Source organism: Hirundo rustica, chromosome 5 (assembly GCF_015227805.2).
Source record: "Hirundo rustica isolate bHirRus1 chromosome 5, bHirRus1.pri.v3, whole genome shotgun sequence".
NCBI classification, from domain to species: domain Eukaryota; kingdom Metazoa; phylum Chordata; class Aves; order Passeriformes; family Hirundinidae; genus Hirundo; species Hirundo rustica.
Window position 1 is genome coordinate 61,317,202 of NC_053454.1, and position 16,168 is coordinate 61,333,369.

The following is a 16,168-nucleotide window of genomic DNA, read 5'->3' on the forward strand; positions in this document are numbered from 1 at the left end:
GAAAACTTTCAATAAACAGTGGCGCTAACAGACAGGAGAGGTTTTTAAATATTGTGTAAGTAGCTGGTCCTATGAGAAGGAGCCTGTTTGGTTTATAGATGACATTCTCAAAGTAATCCGGGAGAGACATGCCAAGGTGAGGATCACCCTTGGGTGGTCCATGTAGTACTGGGGTCCCTGGCTTAGGTGTGAAGTGGCTTATTTCTGCCACTGAGTTTGGTCAGAAGGGTGCACAAGAGATGGTTCCAAGTGCTTTTTATGGACCAGGACAGACATACCAGGATGGCACTCTCTGAGAATATGGGAATGAGAATCAGAGGGGGGAGTTTATGTGAATTAGAGGTCAGGAACCAGAGGAAATGAATCCTCCCACAGCTTGCGGGGGCTGGGGCTTGTTCATGTGTTTCACATGCGCATCCTGCAAATTTAGGACCGAAATGAGAGCACCGAGACTCTTTCCCTGGGAGCAAAGAGCCTTGTTTAATCAGTCTGTGTTCTACAGCAGGCTTTTGATGGGAAAATGGACTAAAACATGGCAGTTCGTGTCATAACATAAAAGAGTAATTTCCATACCATAAGACTCTTGCTGGACTTTCTCCTCCTGAATTTTCTGCAGTTTTATAATTTTTCCTGACTCTGAGACACCTGGTTTTTTAATGGGTTTGATGCTCAATATATTTATAGGAAGATTCCAGAAACAGCTTAAGAATCCAAACTGAGGGCAATTTAATTCATTTATATCTTTGATAATACTTGGATGAGATGGCATCCGTGATTTATGACAGGGAAGGAAAATGCATCTGGTGAGTTTTGAGTGAGCAATTTGGATGCCATGCTCTTGCTTTTGGTGGGGTCCATGTGGGGTTACTGTGGAGTAATTCTTGCTGTGCCCCATGTATTACACCAAGATGTCCCAGAGCTCACTACACCCTTCTCTTTATCCCTTCAAAACATGGCGTAGATGATAAAAGTAGATGATAAGTTATCTGGTTTGTCGTATGTGGAGTGACACAGAACCGGGCAGCTGGAGCTGACAGGAATGCGGATGGAAATTACTAACATGAGAACATCAGCCTCATACTTCACATTTCTCCCAGTGGACTGAGTTTCTTCAGATCCATTTCTGGGTTACACAAGTGCATAAATCTTTCCAAAATGCAATAGTAAAACGCTGCAGAGTAACAGCATGACCCAGCTGTTGTTTGCTGAGAAAACGGGGTTTTTTTTCCGGAATACTTTGCCTAATCATTCTTTGGAGTATTCCAATAACATGGGACAGGATCAGCCAGATAATTAGGGTTCTGGAGGTTATTAAAAGTCACACAAATCTGAGTCTGCAGTTAGAGCTGGAAAGGAGGGAATTGATGTCTCAGCGAAGCTGATTGCTCGTGTGCATCGACAAGGAGAGGCTGACCTGTGGGAAATCTGTGTTGGATTCCATCAAATACCATGTGGTTTGGGAAGAGAACCCAGGGAGGGATGCAGAGCTTAGCTGGCTTGAACTTTATGAGTAGCCAAAGGGAGCGTGTCGTTGTTGGATCTTCCTTCGCAGCGTTATTGGCGGGACCTATTTCTAAACGTTCCCTGGAAAGGTTTGAGGACCTCTCCGTAGGAGGCATGGCCTTGTGTCTCCTTTGGCATTTTACCTCTCCACCCAGGTAACAAGCAGGCTGCTGCCTCCCAGCAGTTAGCAGGGGATAGGTTTGTCCTTCCCGTTGTTCCTGGCAACAGGCTCTGTCCATCGGGTCACTAGAAAACGTAGGATTTTCCTTCTTCTCCCGTATTTCTAACAGTGGACCTAGATATCTGGAGAACACTGGATTCAGACACATCCTCCATGGAGAACAGGGAGCGATGGGTTGCGAGTGTGTGTGAAAATGCACGCTTGATTAGCAAGTGCTATCTTTTTGTAGGAAATTACTGTCCTGTAGCCATAAATGCAAAATCTGGATCACAGAGTTTGAATAACAATTTGCCAAATAACTGTGTTCTGAAATCCTACAGACATCAAATAATACATCCACGCCACCTGGTTATTGCAAATTAGAATAAACACTTCCAAATACACTGATCATCTTGTGCAAAATCCCAATAATACCTAAAATCTTTCAGATAATAAATTTTCAACTACAACAGGGTTAAACACAATGTAAACTGAGCTTTTTTTAGTCTCTTCTGGAAACAGAAACAGGTGATACAAGGCCATCCAAGGAACTTTGTGCTTTCTTAATGGAGAGGTCTGCTCTGACTTTCCAGTTCTCCTCACTAATAGCTCCAGAGAACATACAGTCACAATTTCCAGGAGGAATAGTAGTTGTGCTTTTCTCTCCTTGACCATAAATCTGTTAGAGGTATTAAAGTAAGAGGTAGTAGTAACTCGGTTAATTATTTACATAAGTCGGGTCAGTGGGAGTCAGTGCTGGGTCTGTGGTTGCCCTTGAGCATCAGAATAACCTCTGGGCCTGGAGAGCTGGGATGTGTTTCTTCCATTTCATGTGAAAGTTAATGCTGTAGTAGCTTGCCACTTTAGTATATGCCCTGTTCCCTCCTGCCCAGGCTCTTCTGCACTGTGTTTCCAAGGGCTGTGGAGTGCTGTAGTGGGATTTGAGAAGGTCCATGCAAGCAGAGAGTGCAGGTTTGTGGGTCTGAGGATTTCTGCCATCTGCAGCGTGAACCAGCTTCACACTGCCAGAGGGCAGGGTTAGTTGGGACACTGGGAGGAAATTCTCCCCTCTGGGCTGGTGAGGCCCTGGCACAAGCTGCCCAGAGAAGCTGTGGCTGCCCCATCCCTGCAAGTGTCCAAGGTCAGGCTGGATGGGGCTTGGAGCAACCTGGGCTAGTGGAAAGTGTCTGTAACCCAGGAAAAGAGAACCGTGGGGGAAGAGAAGAAGCTGCTGAGGATATTTCTTTGGAGCTCTAAATGTAGCTTGAGCAGAATCACTGGGGATGATTGCAGGCTGCTCTGCCAGATAGTGATTTACTTTTCACTTAGGTCTTGGACTTGCTAACCAAGTTAGGGAGCTAATTAGGAACCAGCTACAAATTAGTGTCCTTTTTTCCTTTTGTTTCTGGACGCAGATTTTTATATGCCTTTGAGTATTTGTGATTTGATGATGAAGATTCTTCGTGGGGTTTTTTTTCCCTTGCTTAGGGCAGAAAAGAAGCTCAGGGCCAATCCACAGTGAAACTGCATTCTGATCTTCCATGTTTCCTCACAAAATAGAGCAAATATCTCAAACTTTACTTAAAATTCATGTTATTGAACATGAAAAATTCAGCTGGTGCTTCTAGACTGGGAGCAATTCCAAGTATATCTCTTGCTTTCATTTGATCTGTGGCAAAATCAGTTTTGAAAACTGAGAAGTACCTTAGAGTGAAAGGGTAACTCATTATACTCTGTGGCTTATGAAGAAACTCTTAATTGATATCTCACAGATGATGTAACTAGTAGCATTGTAGATTTTGTTGATTTTCAGCAAAAGCCCTGGATTCCATAGATCTCTGATAGCAGTAAAAATCCAGTTCACAAAATAATTTATCACCTTATTTATTTAGTTTTTGAATGCTCAGTTCTAACCAACAGGCAGTGAATATCCAGAAACCATGTAATTAATTTTGGGAACTGTTTTAAATAGTTTGTTCTGAGCAGTCCTTGACAATTCACTGCCATATCCCTGGGTTCTGCTCAGGTTCTTCCATTGCCAACTCCATGTTCTTTTTATTCCTGATCACGAGTGAATTTGCAAACAGATGCATTTGAGTCTCTGCTTTGGTATTTAATGTTTTGATTTTTTTTTTTCTTTTACAGGGTTGATTCTTGATTTATTTCAAGCCCCTTCTCTTAATCAGAGTTTTCCCTGCCAAGAATAAGTAACAATATAGTTTCATTACTTCCAGCACTTCAAAGCTTCCAAGTTTCTGATGCTGAGAACATGTACTACTAGAAGTAAAAACCAGTCTTCCTTTAGTTAACATTGCTCTTTAATAGGGAGCACAAGGGGAGATAAATCGGTTAAAAGTATCTGTTCTTTGAGGGCTCAGGCAGCGTGGTGCCATGTTGTGGGGATTGATTAGACACTTGGTTTAATTGGAGGAAGACTGATGAAGTTCTGACCTCCTCAGATCTGCTTCATTTGCTCTTCGTGAAACACGCTCTTTTTTTCTTTTTGCTGGCGAGACAGAATCATCATTCATATCTATTTTTTTACATCTGAAGTTTGTCAGGCTGCTTGGAAAAATGGGACAACGAAAGCCATCTGGGCATCCCATCCACTTCCATTTGGAAGCATCTGCGTCGTTATTAGGAACATCTCACCAGCACTGCAGTGAGCAGATGTGTTCTTTTTTCCTTCTCCAGGCTCACTTAGAATTTCTGATAGTGAGAAAAATTCCTTAGGCACTAAACTCCAAATGCCTGTTTCTTGATCAGGCCCTCTAATACCACTTAATTAGGAAGTTTGTTCCCATGTAAAGAAGAAACCTGTGGCATTTGAGGGAGGAAGTGATGGAGAAAAGCCAGCAATGTCTCCTGCAGGTCATTCCATGTCTGTATCTGTAGGATTTAAAGCTGAGCACTTGTATTCTTGAGCCTTTGCCACGCAGGTTTTCTCACAGCTGTTCATCAGATGTAAGGCTTCATGGAAATCCAGAGTCCTCTGCCTCCAGCTGCCCTGTCTCCATTCTTAAAGCCTTAAGAAATTAGACTTTAAATTTCTTCAAAGAGAGAGAACTCCCTGCATTGAATTTAACATCCCTTTTCTGAACCTCACAGGTGATGGCTCAGTGTACAGGTGATCCAGCTGCCGGTATCTCCATATAACTCCATATTTTGCAGTCCCTGTACAAGTTTCCAATGAGAGTCGTGAGGTACTGGCAGAGGTAGAAGATAGGATTGTGTCTGCAATGCCAGGGAAGCTGAGGCAGAAGCTGGAAAGCCAGGGGGAAACTGGAAAGCTGCGCTGCTGGACAGTGAGTTCCCTCAGATGCTTTTCTGTGGAAGAGCAGAACTGGAAAACCAAGAGCATCTGTGAAACCTTTTAGGTACTTGGGACATAATTAGCTGCTTTCAGCGTCTTCTGTGAAAGCTTATTTTGGATGGTGATTATATTTACAGCTTGAGTTGGATATTCTAAGACACTGCAGGTTATTACTCCAGCTAGAAGTGGGTATGTTGATGCCCTCTGTTTGGAAGTGGCTATTCTACAGTGGCAGAGCTTCTATCCAAATCACACTTAGCAGATCCCAAGCACATGCTCTGTCTCGCTAATGACTTGGATGTTATTTGTTTTTTAGGATTTTCAGGTCAGCAGTATAGTGATCTTTGTGCTCAGCTGGGTTTTTGAAGCTGTTTGTTGTCCCAACCCAAGAACCCCTTTGTGCAGATCATCCTGGGGTTTTGGGATACCCCCTTTCCTCTGTTGATGTGGTATCTGGGTAGGATGGCCTTGTGCATATTTTTGCTGTTATCTTGGACACTCTCGTGGTCCATGGACTGTTGGGAAATAGCTTGGGCTTGGAGACATTTGTTGCTCTTGGAATGCTGACTTACAGTGCATTCATGGAAAAAAAAGCAGGAGCCCAAGTTCAACAGCATTCAGTGACAGTTTATAGTTGGAGCTTTTCCTTTATATTTATGCCAGTGGAATTTTGAGAAATGGCTGAAATTCCATGTGGCGAGAAAGAGAGGCTTATTATCCGTGACTAATGCTTGGATGCACTTTTTAAATTTGGTATTATTTGCTGTTGTGCCACTTCTACTCTTCTGCTACATTGGTTGATTCTGTTGTCTCCTAATTCTGCGCAGCCTTTCTCTCACCTTAGACTGCGACTCTCGCATCATTCCCGCTGCCATCCTCCTTTGGGAGTTCAGCCACTGCAGCCACACTATCAAACTGGGATCCAGAGCTGAGATAAGCTCGTCTTTAGGGGTTAGTTAGTTAGTTAGTTAGTTAGTTAGTTAGTTAGGGGTTGAATCTAAGATGAAGGCTGCATTTTTGGATGATGGGATTGAAAATTGTAGATAGCTTTTGGTGCACAGGAGTGTCTTTCTTGCTGCGTTTTCTGCAAGACAGTATTTGACTAAGTATTTCTTTGTAATTCTAAGTCATTAAATTTACTGTTTAGCTTAGGAGGTGCTTTTATGTGTCTAAACTGAACACTTGGGCTGTTTTCCCTCCTTTTGCAGAGGAAAACTGTTTCCTTTTTGTCATATTTCTAGTCAGATGCATCGTATATTCAATGGAAAATTCTTCCTAAATCTTCTCCCCTCTCAGGTTCTTCTCCTTTTTATTATTATGCTTTTTCTCACTGTCTCTGTTAGCTTTCCACCAGACTGGAGGGCTCATTAAAGCAACACTGTGCAGGAAATGGAGAGAGGTGCAAGAATGGGACCCTGCTCGCCAAAGAGGGAAAGTTGGCAGCTCTCCTCTCACAGGAAAATTCCTTGGATTTGAGGAGCAGCTTCATTGAGAGAGTGCTACTGAAGGGGCATGAAACACTTGAAGTGTCATTCCACAAATAAATGGCATTTTGGATACTCACACATTTGTGATGAGATTCTAGCAATAATGTTCCAATTTATTTGAATTAATTCACACACAGGAGCTGGAAAATTATGTTTTATCTGAGTGTTCTTGAGTGTCAGGGGAGAGAAGGTGCATTCTGGATAGAAAGGAGTACTAATTCCATATGGAAGATCCTTCCAGCAGGCCTCACCTCCCCATGGCAGACTGCAGGGATGAACCTTGCCGAAAAACTCCTTCTCCTTAGTCACAGCTTTTTCAAGAGAAATAGTCTTTGAAAGAATGGCCTTTCAGGTCAGAACAGGAGAATTTATGATTATGATTCTGTGTTATTTTGGATGGGATTGGGATGGGGAAAAGGAGAGGGGAATGATCAAAATATCCTGTGTGGAAACAGTGCGAGTTAGATTCATAACACATCTGTGCGAGGTGCAGGCGAGGCTGGCACGCTCGCAGGAATTTGGTGAGGTGGAAAGGAAAAAAAAGTGCTTCATTGTGTAAGAGTCTATATGAAAAAAGGAAAGTATAAAGGGGGGTGGATCCATAATGAAAAAAATCTGTGTCAGTTTCTGGAGGGCTGGTTTTTGGGCCTTGCAGAAAATTCTTCTTCCCCCAAATGGCCACAGGAAAGTGTAGATGGGACTCCCATGTTTGCAAACCAGTTCTGTTGTGTGACAGTGAAAATCAACCCTCCTAAGCTGCCTATATGCTGTGTTTTTTCACTAAAAATAGTGTGATGTCAGCATGTCTAGTGTCAGGCTGTGTGGTCTTTGTAAGTGCATCACACTTACTCTGTGTAATTATAGACAGGGCTGTGGGTAGGTGAGGTTCTGCTTCGTAAGGAAGTGTGAGAATGGAGAGCTAGCTTTTACTTCAGGACTGTTTTCTCCCTGTCAGCCCTTCCAGTTTTAAAATCGTCCCTTCCAGAAAATGTTTGTCTGGCTTTGACTGACTTTCTGTGGTTTCACAAAATCTGCCTGTGTGACACTGTGTGAATACTATTTTTCAGTGAAGAATCAGAATTTGTCGACCCAGCACAGCTAGATGGAATATATTGATAATTGCTCACTTTTTTTTATTCCTCCAGAAAAAATGACTCCATAATCATTAATTCAGCCAGTTCTTGTGTGCAAGTTCATTAAAAAATTAAAGATTTCAGCTTGAGATAAGGTTGATGGGCAAAGGAAACTGCAAAACTTTGGGTTTACATACCTTAATACCTAAATATTGTAATCCAGCATATGTACCCAAATGCAGTGTATGTGTATCATAGGATTATGGAATCCTGGAATGTTTTGGCTGGGAAGGGACCTCTCATGTATGCAGACATGGCTCTGTTGCTGCCTGGCAGTCAGCTGCAGGAGTGGAGGAGCCCTGACTTGGACGTGGCCAGTGCCGCTGCAGGTGCACGGGCTCATCAGAAGACTGGGCTCCAAAACCCAGCTGGACTTTGTCCTCTCAGAAGGTTGGAATCCACTTAGTGCCAACTGAGCAATTAAGGACAATTATGCTTTCCGCTACATTATCGAGTAACGGAGGAGAAAGGCATTGGAAGGAAGTGACCCGTTGTTGCACACCCGCACACTTTGTGACTCACTATCAGTGGCAGGGCATTTGAAGTTCTCTTTGTCTCTGTAATATGAGCTGCATGAATATTTTCCCTCATTTTTTGTCAGTTTTGCACACTCAGTTATTCCTTTTATGTGAGTGATTACTGTGAATTCCGTTCTCCTGTCTCCTTTAAACACTGATCTCAGCAGAAGCCATGGGATAGCTGAGTCTGCCCATGGTTCGCATCCTTGGTTTCCACCTGTGCCGGTGGCCATGAGAAGGGAATTACACCCTTCAACACCAAGGGTGTTGAAGAATAATTTTGACTTCTGTACCCATATAGAGGTTCATTCAGTTTAGGATGGATCCAGGCCCAGCTAATCTTCCTGTTCTATGGCTTCTGTGAACCTTCTGTGAGAGGTGGAAAGAGGTGGCTTAAGGCCAAATAAATTCAGAAATCTCCTTTGATTTCTTTATGTGCAAAACTTCTGTCTTTGGCACTTGGATAGAGCTCAATCTCTTCCCTCCTCAATTTCTCATTTGGCTTTTTAGACTTCAGGTGTCAGACGGTTGGACTTGAGACTCTTAAAGGTCCTTTCCAACCTTAACAATTCAATGATTCTGTGTTTTATTGTAACAGGACGCATGTTCACTCCAGCCAGTGACCTCTAGATGGATTATCCGGATTCCAGAGCTCCATCAGGCCAAGAGAGGCCTGCCAAGGCAGGAGGCAGGACCCAGATCCCAGCGTTAACTGCTCCTGAATTTGTTGTGGTAGTGGTCTGCTCTGTCTTTCAGAGGTTCGAGAGAACTTGGCGCAAGTCAGCGAGAAGCGTGTTCGCGTCTCTTTCATTTACAGGAAAAACCACCTAAAGTACCTTTTTGCTTCTTCCACTGCTGCCACCACAGTGTCCTTCAGCATTTTTGTAGTAGCAGGTTGCTGTGCCCCACCTTGCCACCACTGGCGTTTTTCCCTTGGGTTCTTACAATGTGTTTTCACTGTTGGTCATTACTCTAACGGAAAAGCTTAGCTGCCTCAGCTGCTTGTGGCTCTGCTCTCCAGCTGGACAGCAGTTCTGGCTGTCCAGGCAAGCCCTTCAGACGAGCTCTTTGGCTTCTCCACAGGCAGGAGAAAGCAAATCTGTGCTGGAAAAGGGCAAAGATTCTTTCCTGAGATTGGCCCCTTGCATAGATCATGGTGGGAGAGCTTTCCCCATCGCATGGATCAAAGTGGCAGGCCTCTGACACGGGGATTTTACATCATTTGTGGGGCTGGTAGAGCACACATTTAGGATATTTAGGTGAAGTATTGAATTGTACATTGGCGGCTTGTACAAGTCCTTCCTTGGCAGCTGTCAAGGTCCATCCATCATTCCCAAGGGCTCTGGGGAGGATGGTGTGGCTGTGTGAGCAAGGCACAGCTGCCTGCTCAGAACAATCCCCTTCTAGGGGACCTGAGCTCTGTCCCCATGTCCTGTTGTTGTGTCTGGACAGTGCAGCAGGCTTTGCTGACTTCCAGAGGCCTAGGGCAGATAAAGTGGTGATCAGAGGGTAATTGCTGTTGACAGTGGGCAGTGGGCTGCTTGCTGATGAAAAGGGCTGTGGCTGGGACTGCGGAGGATCACCGGCCAGGCTGTGTCCTCTTGCACGGCTCCTGTGGCAGGAAAAGGTCCCACATGTTTAGGAACACATTCCTTACACAGCTTTTAAAAATAAGCAGCTGCATGTAAACACAGCTCTCCCTTTATCCCAAAGAAATGAAGAACCCAAGGAGTAGTTAGTGCCCTCTGTGGAAACTACTCCCATTTGCCCCAGTCTTTGCTACTAAAAATTCGCATACTGTACAATACATGTACAATTCTTTTCGCTGAAAGCTGCGGCTGCTCCATCCCTGGAAGTGTCCAAGGCCAGGTTGGATGGGGCTTAGAGCAACCTAGTCTAGTAGAAGATGTTCCTGCCCGTGGCCAGGAGGCAGAAGGAAATGGGCTTCAAGCTCCCTTCCAACCCAAACCACTCCATTGGTCTGTGAAAGAGGAACCTTGGCTCCTGCCGTGCTTTAAGCCAGCTGGCAGAAGCTGGGTCAGCTGCCAAGGAGTAAGGAGTGAGAGAATTTTAAGGCCTTGCTGTAATGACTTAGTTAATGAGCACTGCGGGGACTGCGTCTCTGCCAAAGCAACTTCCTCGAGCATTGGAAGCTCGCAGTAGTGTTCTGGTGCCAAAAATACCTGCCTAAAGAGTTTAGACCCCGGAATTCCTGTGAAGATTGTTGGCATGTCAGGGAAGCTGCCCAGAAAGGCAGACAGCTCAGGCCATCCAGCATTTCTTCTTCCAGTAAGTTCTGAGGTAGCAGATAAATTATGAATGCAACCTGTGCTTTCAGAACGTAGTGGGTACCCCCTTTTCTGGATTGTTCTGTCCTTTTACAGTGCATTATTCCAGTTAGAAATCCAAGGATGCTTTAAGAGTATTCCTTTGTGAAGTAAAAATTATTTTTGGGTTGATGTAATGATACATGAAGGCACGAGTGCTTTTAAGGTTATTAATGCAGAGCTCTCTCACGTTCCTGGGTTAGTGTCTGACCTGGAAAATCATGGATTTGATGCTCTTGAGAGCTGGAAACTTTGGGAGTAAAGCCTGGCCACTCTGAGCTGTAAAATCAAGCCCTCCCATACCCAAACTGGGTTTGGTTCCAGCATCCCAGATACCCAGGTATGCACGTCAGCAGTGGGCCAGGCTACACATTGTTGCTGACTTACTTTTTCTCATCTGCAAACCAAATTTCGGAGCCTCTATAGATGCTTTTTCCATACTTTTGGATATTGATACCGATGATGATTTTGCAAAATTGGACTTTTTTTCCTTTTTATTTTTCACCTTTTATTGCAGCTGTGTTTAAAGGGTGCCATTGATATTGGCTTGAAGAACTTGGTGTGGTGTAAAGTCGCAAAGGGAAGGCCTTGCTTGATTTATTGTGTCCAGTATGTGACTCACAGGCTTCTATGTGTCCTCTGTTTGTATGTAAGCACCAGCAGAAGGTGTCACTCAGATCTCCTAAAATGCCAGACCCAAATGCTCAAGTCTTCCTCACATGTCCAAAAAAATTCTGGCTTTTACTCAACAGAATGTTCTCCTGGGATTAAAGTAGAAAAAATCAGTTTATTACTATTAAAGTCTCTGAGCTATATGTGTAAGTTGCTAAACTGAAGAGTGACAGCTTGTAATGATGTCTTGCTAAAAGACCTGGAATTGTCAAGAGACTGTTTTTAGTACATTTTCATACTTCAAAATTCAGGGTTAGAGCCAGACTCCAGCCCTACCCATAATTAAGTTTTTTTGAATAATGACGTGCAATAAATACATATTTTTAACCTGTTCTAAAAAAAAAATAATAATAATTCCACAAACAAAACTAACCACCAAATCACCTGTACCTCCAAAATAAAATTATGATGGATTTCTTGCTATGTATATATATATAGAGAGAAATAATTAAATAAATAGGGAATGGGAGGATTTCTTGCTACTAGGAAAGCAGGAATTCCAGGAGAAATGGTTTGTAATTCTGGGATAACTACCTTTTGGCTGAGTTGGCTGTTAGGGCTAAAGCCCAGCTAAAAATAAGGCTCAGAGCAGATGAGCCAGGGCAAGGCCGGCCGAGTCCTGAGGCCGCGTTAAGCCAGCGCAGAGCTGTGATCTGGTATTAGTGGTGGCCAGGCAAGGTGCTGGTGCAGAGAGCAGCTGCTGTGGCTTCTCCTCTGCTTCTCCACTGTCCTCCCTCAGATTATTAGAGGGCAGTATCTTTATTCCAAACAAGCTCGGTTTGATCCTGAGCCTCATTCCTCTTCTTTTGATTGTATGTTAGAGCCTCGCAGCGACAGCTCTGCCAGCACCATCCCTACTAAAATTCCACAGATCTAAAAGCACTTTCACCATGAATCGGGTGAGTGCAGAGCTGTTGCAGACTGTCCAGGGAGTGTTCTCCAGCGCTGAGATTTCTGGAACAAGCTGGTGTTCCTCTTTGCTGTTTGTTTCTGGTCATGGGATGGAAAAAGAACAGTTAATAGTTGACCTAAATTCAGGCCTATTTAATTATAGTTTCCTTAAGTTCTGGCTCTGTTCTGTGTGTGTTTGCTGCCAGGTGAGGATAACCTGCAGTCCTAGAAAGCCTCATGCCAGGGAGGAAAGTGATGACAAGAAAATTACAGGGTAAAATTCCAGCCTTTTCTATTGGAAAAGTTTATCCTGAGCTGGCTCTAAACATAATTCGAATATATAGAGGATTATGCATTTCTACGTGGCTCCCTGAGTGTGTCGCTGGCATCGAGCCCTGGTGTAAATGAGGGCTGAGAGCTGTTTTCGCTGATGGTGCGCGGAAGGGAAGAGCCTTCCCGTGATGTCAGCACGAGGAATATAGTGCAGGAAATCTTCCATCCTTCCCAGAATCACTCTGCAGCTGGAGCTGCTCAGGTACCAGAGAAACACATATTTCATGGAAGCAGTCGGCACTCCTGAATGTTTCCTTTGCTCTTTTAAGTGTAAGAACAAAGTAAGATGGGGTCTGTGTTTGTGGCCCGTGGAGCTTATGCATTTCATGACTAATCCTGCAGCCTTGGGATTCAGACCTTCCTTTAATCCCTGTTTGTTTCTCATTCTGCCAATCACTGCCACTCCAAAGGTCCCAGTGGAAGAGAACATAAACAGAGGTAATTCTCCAAGCTTAATCTTCTCAGGAGGTCTGCATGTGAAGTCATAAGAACTTTTTCTCTCTCTTCACTTCATTCCTTAGTGTGGTGAAACTGTTCTGAAAGTGGAGCTGTATCTGAACCTGGTTGCTGGCATTTATTTCCATTAGGAAATGCTTTAGTGTCTTTGTCCTCTGTTAACACCTCCTGTGACACCAAGACGCCTTTGGAAGAGGTGACACCTCCACCAAACCTATCTGCCACATCCCAAGACTCACAGATGCAGCAGCACTTCCGTCCTCATGTGGTGGATGACATCCAGGCGATGGGTGAACATTTTACTTGATGGTCAGAAGGGTCTTTTCTAACCTCAGTGACTCTGACTCGCAGGCTCTTCTGAGTTTTTCTGGTTTGGTTTTTGTTAATGCTCAAGTGATTTCTTCCATCTGCCCTGAGGGAAGTGTTAAATCCAATGTTCTCTTTTGTGTAACTGCACTGTGTTCCTGCAGCAGCAGAGCTGGCTTGCTTTGTGTTATCAAAAGTTCATAGATAATATTTATTCATTGTGAAATATCCCAGAGAGACACTCTGCAGGGGCTTCTGGAAACACTTCATGGATAGAGCCTTGAACATACAGTGAGACATCAAGTAAAACTGAGTATTTTTATGGCCAGCTGGCTCCGTTGGGGTTGCTGCAGAGACAAACTCTTCCCTCAGCCCCCAAAAACAAACAAGCAGAAGTTTTGGCAGCAGTTAAGCAAACAACAAACTCTCCTGCAGAGACAGTGACAACAGTAAGGATCCAAATCGTGGAGTCAAGACTACAGGTCCCGGTGTCGGTGCTCCACATGGGAAGGGGGTTTGGGGCAGGGACCTCAGAACAGGACACATTCTTTACATGCCACAAAACTGTTGTGGTAGTGGTAGAAAGGCATTTGATGCTTCTGGAGTACAAGGCAATTTCAGGCAATTCTTCAAGAAAAGATAAGGGAGAATGTTTGTCTTGCCAAAATCTTGTTTTTTAAGGGCCTAATAAATCAAAGCACACGAGTTCCAGCACATCCCAGAACCTAATGAGAACATCCTGTCATCGTATCTTAGCCCTGACGACCTGGGTGGTTTCTGTTGCTGATCCCTCACAATTAGGCAGCACCAGCAGCGCCACAAAAATGTTGCATGTACACAATTTGTGCAGAAATCAAAGAGAATTATATTGGTGCTGTTCGGAATGTGCGTTTGAACTAAATGATTCTTTTTTTTCTTCGCTGGTTTTTCAGAAGGCACACTTCAAAATAAAGCTCAGGAGGCGGTGACAGGATGGACTGGCCTAGTTTTCTTACTTTGAGAAGAGCAGAATGGAATTTTTTTAGTAGCTGCAGAACGCGTCTGTCCCCAGGGACATTTTGTGCATTAACACACTCTTTGGAAAGGGACTTAGATTGATCTCAATTGGTTCCATACTGATTTCTCATTAGTTTAATTTTGAATTAGGGAAGGTGTGGATCTCCCCTAGATACTTTTCCTAGCAGTATATTCAGAAAAAGGCTAAATTAGGCAATTGGGCAAGAGAACATATGGGAGAAACATGGATGGATGGATGGATGGATGCATATTTAAGGAATGCTTCTATCACTAGCACAGAATTCAGCCCATGTATTTTACAATATAAAATAAAATGGTAAGAATCTCCCATCTGAGTGATGCTGAGGGTTCTCTTTAGGTACACAGAGGGTTGGTGGATAACAGCATTGATGAAATTACATTTGGCCAGATCACAGCTTTATTTAATAGCAGGGTAAGAGCTGTAGTTCTGTTATTTTACACTCTAGAACAAACACGTGCTGTAACCTGGAATAACCATTTCTCTTGGCACAAGAGCATGGGCTGATATGTTCCTACAGGTAAGATCGGGATGTAAGGGATGCAGGTGACTAGCAAATTAAAAAAGGAAGAGGTAACAAACCAGCTAATTCCAGAATGAGATTAGGGTGGATTAGTCTGTCTAGCTTAAATCCCTGAACAGCCAGACTGTTTCTGTGTGTTTCTTCACCGTTGGCTCATGTGTTATCTTTCTCCCAAGTAATGAGTGATCAGACAAGAGGAAACGTCCTCAAGATGTGCCAGGAAAGGTTTAGGTTGGACATTAGGGAAAATTTCTTACTGAAAAGGTTATCCAGCCCTGACAAAGGCTGCCCAGGGCAGTGATGAATTTCCCATCCCTAGAGAGATTTAAAAGCTATATGGATGTGACACCTGGGGACATGGTTTAGTGGTGGCCTTGGCAGTGCTGGGGGCCAGTCAGACTCAAGGGACTTAGATCCCACATGTTCTGTTAAGTGCTTGGCCACAGATGCAGACTGCATCCTCTGAAACACCAGTTGGCAGTACCTGTAACCTAGGATTCAGCCTGATTGTTTGACTCTGAAGTCACTGAAGTGCTGCATTATGGAAAACAGACAAGAGAATAGATAATGGGCACTCATGTGACCCAGTCTGTTTTGGACTAGACACAGCAGTTAGGAGAGGACCCACTGCCTGACTTCCCAGCAAGGTATGGGAAATTGGCACCGTGGGCACCGCAGTGTGACAGCGTTCCAGCTGGCTTTCTCTTGGATGCTGCGCTTGGCAGCTTTGCCAGCTGGAGCAGCTTTTGGAGTTAGAGTGGGTGTATGATTTTCCCACTGTTGTGCTGTCCTGGGGTTGGCATACTTGAGAGTGCCTGAAGACACAGGAAGGTCCAGTCTATGCACTTGCAGCCTTGGCATTCGTGAATTCCAGCACACAGGAGAAGGGCTGGAAGTTTGCCATCGTAGGGTAAAGTGCCCTGATAGAGCGTGAGTGGAAAGCAGGACTGTTCTCTCCTCTCCTCTCCATCCACTGGATGCTGGTTGCTCTAGGTGGCTTCATAGAGCAGGGAGATCCCTGTATGTTTTTGGGAAGAGTGGGGGAAACGGGTGCTCCTGGCTGTCACAGGGACACAGGAGCCATAGTATGCAGCTCACTTTGTGCACTGAGATGTTCCTCGTTGGTATTCATTGCTCAGAGATTGTTGGAGTACTGGTGTAGATTTGGGAAGAGCCAGGTATCCTACAGCTGTGAGGTTTTACCTGTCAACATTCCTTGGGCACGTTTTGTTTTACTGGCATAAGTGGAAGTAACAGCTTTGGATTTTGTGCGTGGAGTAAGAACCATGATAAATTACAGACCTGTGTGATTGAATGAGGTTTTTTATTGGTTTTCTGGTGATTTCTCCCAGCCCTACATCACAAGAACAATTTCTTCAGGGTCCCTGATATATTTTATCCGGAGAAGTGGTGACTCTGCAGGTGAGGATACTTTGTGGGAGGACGTTTCTGAAATGGAACTGGAATTCCATTGGTCATACAGTGGAATCACAGAATGGGTTGGAAGACA

General features: G+C 44.2%; 1 protein-coding gene across 1 annotated transcript in view; it reads left to right on the top strand.

The window, feature by feature from the left end:
• Positions 1-16,168, top strand: part of ADAMTS3 (ADAM metallopeptidase with thrombospondin type 1 motif 3) — a 58,523-nt gene that overhangs the window by 25,451 nt on the left and 16,904 nt on the right. The window lies entirely within an intron of this gene.